Source organism: Orycteropus afer, unplaced genomic scaffold, assembly GCF_000298275.1.
Source record: "Orycteropus afer afer isolate SDZICR_OR568_19922 unplaced genomic scaffold, OryAfe1.0 scaffold00499, whole genome shotgun sequence".
Taxonomy (NCBI): Eukaryota; Metazoa; Chordata; class Mammalia; order Tubulidentata; family Orycteropodidae; genus Orycteropus; species Orycteropus afer.
In genome coordinates, this window is record NW_006922086.1 from 176053 (window position 1) to 190572 (window position 14520).

The window sequence follows — 14520 nt, forward strand, 5'->3', positions numbered from 1 at the left end:
GATTCCTCTCGGGAGGGTAACAAGGGAAAGTGTTCAGTGCAGATCACTGAGTTAGCACAAGCCCGCCCGTGCTTACCTTGCTCCCGGAGACCCGGTCCCTCTCGGGAGGGTAACAAGGGAAAGTGTTCAGTGCAGATCAGTGAGTAAGCATGAAAATACTGTGTAGTTACACCTCTAGAAGGGCTCAAAAAAGTTTATTATAAATTTAGAATAGAAAGCTAAAATAATCCTACATATTTCATCAGGGATGCAAAAAGTTACTGTCATATGTTGTTAGAACCTTTATTGATTTTTAGAGTTGTTAAAATAGGCTTGATAGAACTGAGATTACAAAGGAATATTACTCAGGAGTAAAAAGGAACAAATGTTGATAAGCACAATGTGCATGAATCTCACAGACCCAGAGTATGTCATCATACTCAGGATGATGACAGAACTGCTCTACAATCCTGGGTCCCCAGGTGACACCTTAAGTCAGGACCACAAACCCTACCAATATTGTAATGAAAAAGATAATAATAATAACTTTTACTCTTAATATATTTGGGCTTAGTCTGTACCTTATCACACACAGTAAATCACAAAGTTCAATGCATTATTCCCTTAAAAGAAGATAGCCTTCATTACTTTGATCAGAAAAATAGCATACACTTGTTGTTGTTGTTAGGTGCCGTCCACTCATCTCCAACTCATAGCAACTCCATGCACAGCAAAACAAAATACTGCCCAGTCTTATGCCAGCCTCACAATCCTTACTACACCTGAGCCATCCTTACCGCTACTGTGTCTATCCATCTTGCTGAGGGCATTCCCATTCTGTCTTGACCCTCCACTTTACCAAGCATGATATCCTTCTCCAGGGAATGGTTCCTTCTGACAACATAACCAAAGTAGGTGAGACAAAGTCTGGCCATTCTCGCTTCCGGCCATTCTTACTTCCAAGGAGCATTCTGACTGCACTTCCTCCAAGACAGATTTGTTAGTCCTTTTAGCAGACCATGGTACTCTTAGCATTCTTCTCCAATGCCACAACTCAAATGTATCAACTCTTCTTCGGTCTTCCTTACTCATTGTCCAACTCTCATGTCTATAAGAGGTGATTGAAAATACCATGGCTTGGGTTGGGTGCACCTTAGTCTTCCAGGAAACATTCCTGCTCTTCATTACTTGAAAGAGGTTCTTTGCAGCAGATTTGCAGAGTGCAATATGTCATCTGATGTATTGACTGCAGCTTCCACTGGTGTTGATTGTAGACCCAAGTAACATGAAATCCTTGACAACTTCACTCTTTTCTACATCCACCATGAAACTGTTTATTGGACCAGTTGTGAGGAATTTTATTTTCTTTATATTGAGATGTAATCCATACTGCAGACTGTAGTCTTTAATCTTCCTCAGTAAGTACTTCAAGTCATCCTCAGTTTCAGCAAGCAAAGTTGTGTCATCTGCATATTGCAGGTTATTAACGAGTCTCCCTCCAATCCAATGCCACGTTCTTCGTATAATCCAGCTTCTCGGATTATTCAGCATACAAGTTGAGTAAGTATGGTGAAAGGTTACAACCTTGACGTGCTCCCTCCTTGATTTTGAACCATACAGTATCCCCTTGTTCTGTTCAAATGACAGCCTCCTGATGATAGGTTCCTCATGAGCACAATCAAGTGTGTTCTGGAATTCCCATTCTTCTCAATGTTATCCATAATTTGCTATGATCCACACAATTGAATGCCATTACATAGTCAATAAAACATAAGTAAACATCTGTTTGCTATTCTTTGCTTTCATCTAAGATCCATCTGACATCAGCAATGATATCCCTCATTCCACATCCTCTTCTGAATCCAGCTTGCATTTCTGGAAGCTCTCTGCCAATATACTACTGCAATTGTTTTTGAATTATCTTCAGTAAGATTTTACTTGCATGTGATATTTATGATATTGTTTGATAATTTCCACATTCTGTGGGATCACTTATCTTTGGAATGGGTACAAATATGGATCTCTGCCAGTCAGTTGGCCAGGTAACTGTCTTCCAAATTTCTTGGCATAATCGAGTGAGTGCCTCCAGTGGGGCATCCGTTTGTTGAAACATCTCAATGGGTATGCCATCAATTCCTGGAGCCTTGTTCTTTGCCAATTCCTTCAGTGCAGCTTCAACTTCTTCCTTCAGTACCATTGGTTCTTGATCATATGCCACTTCCTGAAATGGATGAACATTGACCAACTCTTTTTGGTACAGTGACTCTGTGTATTCCTTCCATCTTCTTTTGATGCTTCCTGCATCATTCAATATTTTGCCCATAGAATCTTTCAATATTGCAACTCGAGTCTTAAATTTTTTCCTCAGTTCTTTCAGTTTGAGAAATGTCAAGCACATTCTTCCCTTTTAGTTTTTTAACTCTAGGTCTTTGCATATTTCATTATAGTAATTGGCTTTGTCTGCTCGAGCTGCTTTTTGAAATCTTCAGTTCAACTCTTTTATCTTGTCATTTCTTCCATTTGCTTTAGCTGCTCTCTGCTGAAGGACAAGTTTCAGAGTCTCTTCTGACATCCATTTTGGTCTTTTCTTCCTTTCTTATCTTTTTAATTACCTCTTGAGTTCCTCACAGATGATGTTCTTGATGTTATACAATAATTCCTCTGATTTTCGGTCATTGGTGTTCAGTGCATCAAATCTAGTCTTTAAATGGTCTCTAAATTCAGGAGGGATATTATCAAGGTCATATTTTGGCTCTTGTGGACTTGTTTTAATTGTCTTCAACTTCAACTTGCTTATGAGCAATGGATGGTCTGTTCCACAATCAGCTCCTGGCCTTGTTTTGGCCCAAGATACTGAGCTTCTCTGTCACCTTTTGCCACAGATATAATCAGTCTGATTCCTGTGTATTCCTTCTGATGAAGTCCACATGTATAGTCATCGCTTATGTTGCTGAAAAAGGTATTTGTAATGAATAAGTCATTGGTCTTGCAAAATTCTATCACATGATCTCCAGTGTTATTTCTATCACCAAGGCCATATTTTCCAACTACCGGTAACTCTTCTTTGTTTTCAAACAAGGATAATGACATTATGTATATCTTTCTTGTTCAAGATTGTTTTGATTATTCTAGGTCATTTGCGTTTCCATATAAATTTTAGAATTGATTTCTCTCTCTCTCTCTATATATATATATATGTTGGGAGCTCTGGTAGCATAGTGGCTAAGGCACTTGACTATTTACCAGAAGGCTGGTGGTTCAAACCCACCAGCCACTCCTTGGAAGGAAGATGGGGCAATCTACTTTCGTAATGATACTGCCTTGGAAACCCAAGGAGGGGTTGCTATGAGTCGGGTCCGACTCGACAGCACATAACAACAACAAATATATATATATAGATATATATAGATACAGATATTTTTCCTAACTGTGATCTCTGAAAGAGCCTAGAAGCACTGGTACCCCAACAGCAACAGATGCACCTATTGCAAGATCTTGATTTCCAAACCACCAAAAGGAATCAGAACTTTTTGGAGAAATGCCTTCTTCTAGATGTAGGGCAAGAAAAATATGAAGTGAACGTAAGATAATGCCCAAAGACCAATGGGAAAATCCCTGAAAAACATAAGAGTAAGCTTGAAGGAGCACCTTATGGCCAAATATGAGATAATTTTATCATCCAAAAGAATCATGGCTGTGATGATTTATAACACTTTGAATAAACAAAAATTGAGGAATCTGTTATAATACTCAAAACATATATTTTTTTCCAATGTACTTGACAGTGTTTCAAGCAGAGAACAACAGAAATCACATTTCTTGCACCTTTGATGTGTCCGGAAGACTTTTTTTTTTCTCTTTTTTTTAAAGACATGAGACCTTTCTCAGTAAATAAATGAGATCTGGAGAATATGCTTGCTTTAAGATCCTAACCAAGTGAGGGTGCAGGGCTTTATCATCTCCTCTCTGCATCATTTACCAGAAATACATCATGTTCTACTGATGACAACAAATTGGGTTTTATTGCTCAGGAAGACACTGACCATGACAAAGCAAGCACATAGTATAAAAGACCAAGAAACCCCTAAGAATAAATAGAAATACGCACCAATGCTGTTTTTGACATTATTTATAAAAATTTAAATCAACAAATTTTATTGAACAACTTGTTGTTATCTGCCATTGAGTTGACCCTGATTCATAATGACCTTATGTACAGCAGAACAAAAATGTTGCTCGGTCCTGCATCATCCTCACAATGTTTAGCAGGTTTGAATCAATCGTTAAAGCTATTGTGCCAATCCATTTCACTCAGGGTCTCTAACTCCCTTGTTGGCTCTCTGCTTCACCAAACATGATGTTCTCCTCCAGCAATTGATTACTCTTGGTGACATGACTTCGTCTGACCTACTTTGGTCATGTTGTCAGAAGGGACCATTCCCTGGAGAAGGTTATCATGCTTGGTAAAGTGGAGGCCCTCTGTTGACACAGTGGCTACAACAATGGGTTAAGGTATAGCAAAGATTGTGAGGCTGGCACAGGACTGGGCAGTGTTTCATTCTGTTGTGCATAGGATCACTATGAGTGGAAGCTGACTTGACAGCACCTAACAACAACAACGATGATGATGTGTCTAAAGTAAGTGATTCAGAATATGTTCTGTTGTAATCCATAAGGTTTTCAATGAGTAATTTTTAGTAGTAGATCACCAGGCCTTTCTTCTTAGTCTGTCTTAGTCTAGAAGTTCTGCTGCAACTAACAGGGAACCCAGGAGTGAACCTGCTGGTATTTGAAATGCAAGTGGCGTAACTTCCAGCATTATAGCAGCATGCAAGTCATTACAGTACAACAAAGTGACAGATGTGTGGTGGTATTGAACAATTGTTGTTGTTGTTGTTGTTGTTATGTGCCATCAAGTCAGACCCGACTCATAGCGACCCCTCCTTGGGTTTCCCAGGCAGTATCACTACAGAAGTAGGTTGTCCAACCTTCAATTACCATGACTAAATTGTGATGATCATAGTTTTGCACTTTCCCATTCTTTTTTCTTTCAAAGACTTATGTGGAAATTGCAACTTGTATCATCATTAATGTTAAATATTTAGGCAATTCTATGATTCATTGTTTCCAGTCTGTGCCCAGCATAGAGCCAAGGTCAAAAATCAATATTTGTTCATTTATTCATGCATTACTATCTCAGACAGCATAATTAATTAGAGAATGTGATTGGCAAGATATTTTTATTTTAACTAAATATTCTTTTTTTTTTTTTTTTATTAGGATTTGGGTGAAGATTTACAGAGTAAATTCACTTTTCATACAGCTTAACTAAATATTCTGTATGCTAACGTTAAAAGTCTACTCTTTTTCTTAGAAATCTTTCTAAAATATACCTCAGACTTCCATTCTTCTTAAACATCTTATTCATCATTTATGAAACCATAATTTATCTTTCCCCTAGATCCCTACACCTTCTCTCTTCCTCCTATAACAAAGAAGAAATACCTAGTAGGACCTCCCATCTAATTTCAACCATCTCTTGCTGAAAAATTAATTCACTGCTATCAGAGACAATTTGTTTTCCTTGTTAACTTCTACAGTTGGAATCATTCTATAACTTAAACCTGTCAGCAGGATAGTTTCCCAATAACCTAAATGTTGTTGTGTTTTATTGCCTAATTTTTCATTCATCAGTTTTCAATTTGGGAGATTTTTTTTTTTTCCAGATTAACTAGAATATCTTGTACCTACATGCTATTCCTAATTGTCACAAATATTTTGTTAATTTTAGTATGCCAAACAATTCAATTTTTAGCCAAAACTTTCCCTATCAGTTAAGCTTATTGCATCTGCCCCAAGAGTAGCATCTTTTTAGGATGTCATGTCATCTATACTGTGGATCTTTATTTGGATGTTGTTGTCACAAAGAGCCAACCCTCTGATGGACCCATGACATAGAGTCCATTTGTCTTAATCACAGGACCTTTGCATTCTCATTTCTTTAAAAAAAAAAAAAAAAAAGCTACAACCTAATAAATCCAGATATTTTTTCTTGTACTTGCTTTTGCCCTGAAATTTTAATTTTACATTTTTTCAATATGCAGGTTTTACCCCTAAGAATCTACACTTAACCTAAAATTCCGAAGATCAAAAGGATGACAAGCCCTAAGAAGAATGAAATGCCAAATCCAATGCTTAAGGATCAAGGAACCCCAGTACAAAAAGGACATGGGATGGAATCCTCCAACTTCCTCTGACTTGACAAGGGGGAATGAAAATCACCATCAGCAGCCCAAAGCTGATTACTGTGAGGCAGAATTCAAACATGCCACTACCTACCACCGTTTTTACCAATTCTGATACCAACCATCCCTCCCACACATTCTCTGCTTCTCTGCTGGGTTTGAAAATTCATTGCAGTGCCCGCACAGAATTCACAGACAGTACTCACGATTATGGGATTTATTAGGGAAGCAACAGGTTATAACTCAGGTTCAGGATCGCTGAGAATACGGTTCTTCAATGAGGACAGCCTCCCCTAAGCCATGCCCTCAGGTGTGACTCTCTTCGGCCCTTGGCCTCTCAGCCTGGCCTCTGCCCTGCTCGGGAAAGTGTTTGTTACAAAGCTCTTACAGCTCTGCCCATAGGTACACCTAGGTGCACTGCACTCTGCCAGCAAGGCTTCTGCCCAAAAGCACTGAGCTTTCTCACTCATGAGCAGGCAAGGCCTCCACTCTGTCTGGTGCCGGTCTCTTACGTCTGTTGCCATTGCTGCTGCTGCTGCTATTGCTGCTGCTGTCATTTCTCTGCCGTCTCAATGCAGAGATCTCAGGTCCAAGGATGTACTCCACTCCTGGCTGCTCTCTGTCTTGACGGTAGTGAGATCTCCCATTTCTGCCTCTGGGCAGGTTCATTTTAAGCCTAGCAGGATGGCAAAACTGACCAATCACCATATTAGGGTTCTATACACCTTATTTGATCCCTTTCTGTGCAGTTGGCCTTGGTAGCTGGGCACCATCTAGTTCTTCTGGTCTCAGGTTGTGGAGGCTGAGGTCCTCATAGTCCATCTTGTATTTGGACTAATTGTTCCCAGATGACTTTCATCTTCTTCACTCTTCTTTGCACCAGACAAGAGAAGACCAATAGTTATATCTTAGATGGCTGCTCAAAACCTTTTAAGACCCCAGTAGCTACTCATTCAATTAGGCTGTAGAACAAAATTTTATGAACTGTGTGCCCTCCCCACCACAATAGAAACTATTTGTTTCTTTTCTTTCCAAATGTCTATCAGGCAAGGTGTCTTAGTCTGGGTGCTCTAGGGTAACAAAATCAATGAAGCATATGTAGACATATATAGAGAAAATTTTACTTCAAGGAAATAGCTCACACAATTGTGGAGGCTGGCAAGTCCCAAATATGTGGGTCAAACAAAAGGCCTCTACTTGCTTGGCATTTGCAGGGGCTAAAGAACCCAAAACCTGCACATCAAACAGCAGACTGGAAGCCTCTTCTGGTTTATGGGGTTGTGGGAGTTGGAAAAGCCAAAATTTGCCAGTCAACCAGCATATCAGAGACTTCTGCAAGCTTACATCTCAAGAACTGGAGGTCAGGCAACAAGAAGAGTAGAGGGCTGAGAAAGAGAGTGAGCTTTGCCAGAACATCCGTTTTTATACTAGAGGCAGGCCACACCCCTGGAAACTCCCCTTTCAACTGCTCACATCACCTCACCAAATGGAAGTTGATTACAGGGTGTCTGCCAAACCACTGAGAATCATACCCTAGCCAAGTTGACATATAACATCAACCATCACATAAGGTAATTTGATACTTAAGTTTTAGCTCAACAATATAAATCATTTTATATGAGAATTTCACTTAAAGACAGACTTGAAACATTTTTGAAAATGTAGTATCCATTTCCATACATCTAATAAACACTTGATTACAAAGTAATGCCTGAAGGGAAAGAAACCCAATCATTTTTCTAAATTTAGTTCAACAGAAGTTTTCACAACTGTTTATTCCAAGTACTCTGTCATTTGCTTTAGATATATTTTCATTTTTATCATCAAAATAGTATTCAGTATTTCAGTATTGAATTATGGATATACATGAAAATTAGATAAATATAAACCCAAAGTAAATACTACAAGAATAGGGAGCTCTGGTAGCATAGTGCCTAAGGCATTTAACTGCTAAACAGAAGGCTGGTGGTTCAAACCCACCAGCCACTCCTCAGAAGGAATACTGGGCAATCTACCTCCATAGAGATACCTCCTTGGAAACCCAAGGAGGGATCACTCTGGGTCGAAATAGACTCAATGGCAATGAGTTTGTTGTTTTTTTTTTTTTTTTTTATGGATATATATGACAATGCTGGAAAAATCAGGACTCATTGAAACTAAAGACTAAGTAAAATTTGAGTAGAAGACAGTGCCCAAAGACTAGAGAAATATGCAGTCAGATAAGGCTAGAAGCCTAGGAAAGAGTGCTGATCACCAGTTGCCTCACATCTGCCAACAATATATAAAGTGCCACCATTAGGTTAGGTTTAATGTTAAATCAGTTTTACTCTCTTATTTGGAAGTAGATATTAGATTTTATTTAAAAAATGAATGCAGATTGTGCAACCATTCTCATAACTCAAACGGTTGCACAACTTGAATAACGTAATCAATGTCATTAAATTGTACATGTAGAAACTGTTGACTTGCTGTATATTTTGCTGTGTATATTCTCAACAACAACAAAATAAATAAACTTTAGAAGGAAAAATGAATGCAGATTACGGAATGTCTAAAAACTATTCATTCAAAATGGAAAAATCCATCATGGAGTTTGTTTTACTTAATCCTGTAATTTTCCATAAAAGGGGATTTCAAAGTAAATTTTTTTTTTATTTTCAATTTTTATTTTGATTTGGGTGAACATTTACAGAGCAAATTCACTTTCCATACAACAGCTCACATATACTTTGTCTCATGACATCGACAGCAGTTTCCCACAGTGCAACAGTCCTCTTCCCACTTCCTCCCCATAGTTACCTCTTCCTTGCATCCTTCCCTCCCACGCACTCCCCGAGCCATCTCCTTGTGCATACACAGCCCTTCTATTCTCACCATGATCGATCTCTCCAAGGAGTGTATCTGCCTAATGTAAATGCTCAGCTCATATGCCTGTCTTTTGTTTTGCTGGAAGCCACAGGAGTGGGTTCAATTCCAGATCTGAAGGGCAGCTAGGGGCCATAGACTCAGTGTTCCATCCAGCTCTATCAGACCATCAAACCTGGTCCTTCTTTTTTTTTTTTTTTTTAGGATTTTGAGTTTTATTCTACATTGTTCTCCACTCTATCCATAGATTCCCCTCTGAGTGGATGACAGTGTAGCCAGGCACCAACTAGTTCTCCTGATCTAATAGTCATATAGGCCAAGGATCACAGTGTCTTGAACTAATTGTACCAGTCCCTTGGAGCAATTGTTTCCATGCATCTTTTGTTTTCTTCATTCTTCTTTGCTCTAGACAAGGAGAGACCCATTGTAGCATGTAGATGGCTGCTTGCAAGCTTTTGAAATCCTAGTTGCTGCTCACCACAGTAGGATGTGGAACAATGTTTTTGTGTAGTACATTATGTCAATTAAGCTTGATGTCCCCTGTGACCATGGTTCCGAGCCCATGGGTCCAACTACTCACTCGCTCCAGGTAGCTGGCTGTGGCCAAGAAGTGACTGCAACCTTGTCCCTTGTCAGCTCTACTATATACTTGGAAATTCTTATAGAACATACAAATACACTTGTAGAAACATTGTCTGCCAACCCTATACATGATCATGGGCACACTCTTCTCTGCATAGACATACCTAATTGTCCAACCTGTCCACCCATTTATCCACCTGTATATCATCTAAATAATTATTGAGAAGTTTAATAATTCTCAGGAATACAAATTCTTACGCTAATCTATAAATATAATTATATGTCTAAGAATATAAATACCAAATTTTTACATAAATACTGCACATTCTACAGTTTTGGGGGGGTTTTTGCAAACTGCACAACCTCCATGAATTAATTTCCTATGTGTGCTATACACATTGTATACATGGGCATATTGTTATATAGGAGCACTGGTGGTGTAGTACCTAAGGCACTTGACTGCTAACCAGAAGGTTCCTTGGAAGGAAGGTTGGGCAGTCTGCTTCCATAGTGATACCACCTCAGAAACCCAAGAAGGGGTCACTATGAGTTGCATCTGACTTGATGGAACATAACAACAATGACAACGTATTGTTATATGCAAAAATATGGTATATGTTTTAAATTGTAATTAATTGGACCTGGTGTTTCAGAGAGGATTCTTAGTTATAAGCAACAGAAAATGACTGGCTAATTAAGTGAAAATTATTCATTGCAAGAATGTTGGGCAGTTGTCAATGAAGGCAAACATGGGTATATGAATGGATAGATGGGTGGACAGGCTGTACAATTAGGTATGTCTATGAATTGGGGAGTGTATCCAAGTACATATATAGGGTTGGCAGACAATGGTCCTACAAGTTTATGTGAATGATCAGAATTCCCAGGTGTATAGTAGAGCTGACAAGGGGCAAGGTTGTGGTCACTGCTTGGTCACAGTCAGCTACCCAGAGAGACCAAGTAGTTGAACCTGCGGGCTTGGGACCATAGGCGCAAGGGACATCAAGCTCAATTGGCATAACATACTACACAAAACATTGTTCCACCTCCTACCGTGGCAAGTAGCAACTGGGATCTTAAAAGCTAGCAAGCTGCCATCTAGATGCAGCTATGGGTCTCTCCTCATCCACAACAAAGAAGAATGAAGAAAACCAAAATTCATGGAAACAATTAGTCCTAGCGACTGGTACACCATCCATCTGATCTGCAACCTTTATGACTATGAGACCAGAAGAACTAGATGGTGCCCGGCTACCACTGTCTTCCACTTGAAAGTGGATCTATGTAGGAGATCCTGGATAGAGAGGGAGAACAATGTGGAACAAAACTCAAAATCATTGGAGGTAAAAAAAAAAAAGGGGGGGGGTACCAGGTTTGCTGGTCTGATAGAGCCAGATGGAACCACTGAGACTATGGCCCCTAGCTGCCCTTTGGGTCTGGAATCAAACCCACACTTGTGGTTTCCAGCCAAGCAAAAGACAGCATATGAGTTGAACATTTACCTCAAGTAGATACACTCCTTGGAGAGAACCATCATGGGAGAAAGAAGGGCTGCTTATGAACAGGGAGACAGCTCAGGGAACAGGAGCCCATGGAGGAATGGACACTGGGAAGAGGTAACTGTGGGGAGGAGGTGGGAGGGGAGCTGTTGCATTGTGGTAAACTGTGGCCAATGTCATGAGACAAAGTGTATATGAACTGCGGTATGGAAAGTGAATTTTCTCTGTAAACTTTCACCCAAATCACAAAAAAAAAAAAAAAAAAGAAAAAGAAAAAAGAATGTTGGGCTGGGCAATAGGCATGAGGGGAGAGCTATGAGAAGGCTTCCTGGAGGAAGTGACAGCTGAACTAGGGAAAGGAACTGAATGCATTTTAGACCAAGGTAAGAAGATAAGATGCAATGGACTGTGTGAGGATTACTGAAAGCAGTTTGGTTTTGTGTGGTTGCTGCCAGGTTTGTGCTGTGGCTGTATCCAGCATACTGCAGAGGTTGTAGGGAAAGCAAGCCCAAATGAAAATACAAGGTGATGATCTTAAATGATAAGAGATAAGAGCATTTATGTTCAATCTGTGAAGGGCAAGAAGAGATGATACCCTAAGCAAAGGCTCCAGTCCCAGTCCTTCCCCCTCACCAACTATGTAATCTTCAGTAGGTGACTTAATTCTCTGAGCTTCAGTTTTGCTCATCTATAAAATGAAGTTAACCTGCTTTGGACTATCTGAGGAGTAATTGAGAACAACAGCAACAACAAAATTCAGCACAGTGCCTGGCACAAAAATGTTTAATCAATATTATTTTGCTTTTCTCTTCTTCCTTACTTCCAAGAAGATATGAGCAAGGCCATTTATACATGCTAAGATTGTCCATTTGAGTGCATTATCGATAACTCTGCTTAATGGGAGAGTTTACACAATGTGATTTTCTATGGTTTTAGACAGTTACACTAGACACCATCAAATAAGGAAAAATAGGTTGAAGCAATGTCTCAGAAGTCTTTAATTTCCACTTTTGTTATGTGCATGCCTTGGCAATAAACATGAGTTTCATCAGATCTGAGTTGGCTTTACCTGACTTTAGCTGAGATCACTTATGTGTCTAGAAGGTAACCAGCAGTTGGCTGATCTGTGATGGCTTGTCTGAGATGCCTAGGACAACTTGAGTCTGATCTATATTATTCTCTTCCTCCTGGAACCAGTGAGCTAGGCTGGGTATGACTTTCTCATGATAATGGCTAAGGACAGGAATAAGCAAACTCAATTGCACAGAGCAGTTTTAAGCCTCAGATTATGAAATGTTTGCTATTGCTCTATTGACCAAAGCATCTTATACAACTGAGCCAAGAGTAGAGGAGGAGAGCAAAAGGAATACAGAAGGGTGAGAAATTAAGACCATTAATCAATTTACCACAGAAAGTTTTTTTTAAAAAAATCAACCTTTAGGTGACGGGAAGATGGTGTCTTACCTAGCCCACACATTAGTTCCCTCTAGCTTCTTAGTGCCTGAAAAACTAGGTGCAGCAGTTTGAAGTGGGGATTCTGGCACTCTAAGCAGCTCATTAAGTCATAGAATGACAAACTCAGTGGAGTAGGAGTACAAAAGAGGGAGAGATAGTGTAACCAGCCAGAAGGAATAAAAAATAGGGGAACTTACCCTGAGGAGCACTGACCGGACAATGAGATGGGGCATGAGAGGGTTCCCTGGGGACAGTGGAGAGTACACACCAGAGGACCTGAGGCCACTCCATGGATCTACCTTCAGCACCTGCTTCTATTGGTAAACTTTGGACAACAGGGAGGGAGCAGAGACCCCTCTGGCTCCAGATGCTGCTGAATGGGGAGCAGAGAAGAAAGCTCACCGCAAGTAGGCAGACCCTGGGACTAACTCGTGGTGCAGGTAGGGACAGCTGTCCCAGGACAGCTTTTTGGTATAGAGGGGCCTGGAGTAAGGGGTTTTTGCAGTTGTCTGAATCTGACAGAAAGTAGCAGCCCTGTAAACATTGGGGTCTTTACCAAACTTGAGCTGAGGGCCTGGGAGTCACAGTATAACATCATCATTACTAGCTTACTCAAAGCCCTGGGAACAGCTACTGGCACATTGGAGCTTTTTTTTTTTTTTTTTCTTTCTCTCTTCCTTCTTTCCCCACCTCTCCCCTGCCTCAACCAACAGAAAAAAACACATTAAGCCACCACAACACCTGCTGGCTCGAATCCTAAACCCCCTTCACAACAAACAGAGACCTGCATCCACATTCCACACAGTGATTCCATCATCACAAAGAAAACTGCAGAACAATCCAGCATACCTGAATTAATAACCAAAAATAATAAAATACCCCAGTTCCACCTTTGCAAAAATCTTAAATCATAAAATCAAGACAAAATGTCTAGGAAACAACAGGTGACCTCAAATCAAGCACAGAAACAGGATAAGACAATAGAAATAAAATCCCAAACAAAAGTCTCATTAAACATGGAGGAAGAGGAGGCAATAGAATTATCTGAGAAGGAATTTAGAAAGTATGTTTATAGAACTCTACAAAGAGCTCAAGGAAACCCCAAACAGAAGCAAGGAGAACACAGACAGTATCCTGGAAGAACTCACGAAAACCATTCAATAACAAAATAACAAGATTAATACACAAGCAGAACTCATCCAAAAACATCAGATAGAAATCCAGAACATGAAAACCAAAATTATAGAATTACACAACACAGTGGAAGCACAAAAGAATAGGCTAGAACTTGCTGAAGAATGCACCTCCCAACTAGAAGATAAATCCCTTTTCTATGAAGAAAAATCAGAACAAAGATTTAAGAGAAATGACAAGAATGTAAGAGTTATATGGGATGACATGAAAAGAAACAACATACACCTCATTGGAATTCCAGAATAAGAGGCAAAAAATAAAGGAAAAAAAAAAAAACTGAAAAAAAATGTGGATGAATTTCTAACAGAAAAATTCCCCCATATCATGAAGGAAGGAATGATATTTGTCCAAGAAGCTCAAAGAACCCCATACAGGATAGATCCCAAGAGAAAAATACCAAGGCATGTCATAATCAAACTCTTCAAAATCAAAGACAAAGGAAGAATCTAGCAAGCTGCCCCAGACAAAAGAAATATTGCTTACAATAATCAAACAGTTAGGAGAAGTTCTGATTACTCAGCAGAAACCATGCAGGCAAGAAGGAAATGGGATGGCATTTATAAAACACTGAAGGAAAAAAAAACTTCCAACCAAGAATCCTATATCCAGCCAAACACTCCATCAAATAAGAGGGTGAAATCAAGACATTCTCAGACAAACAGAAATTAAGAGATTTTGTGAAAACCAGACCAACTACAAGT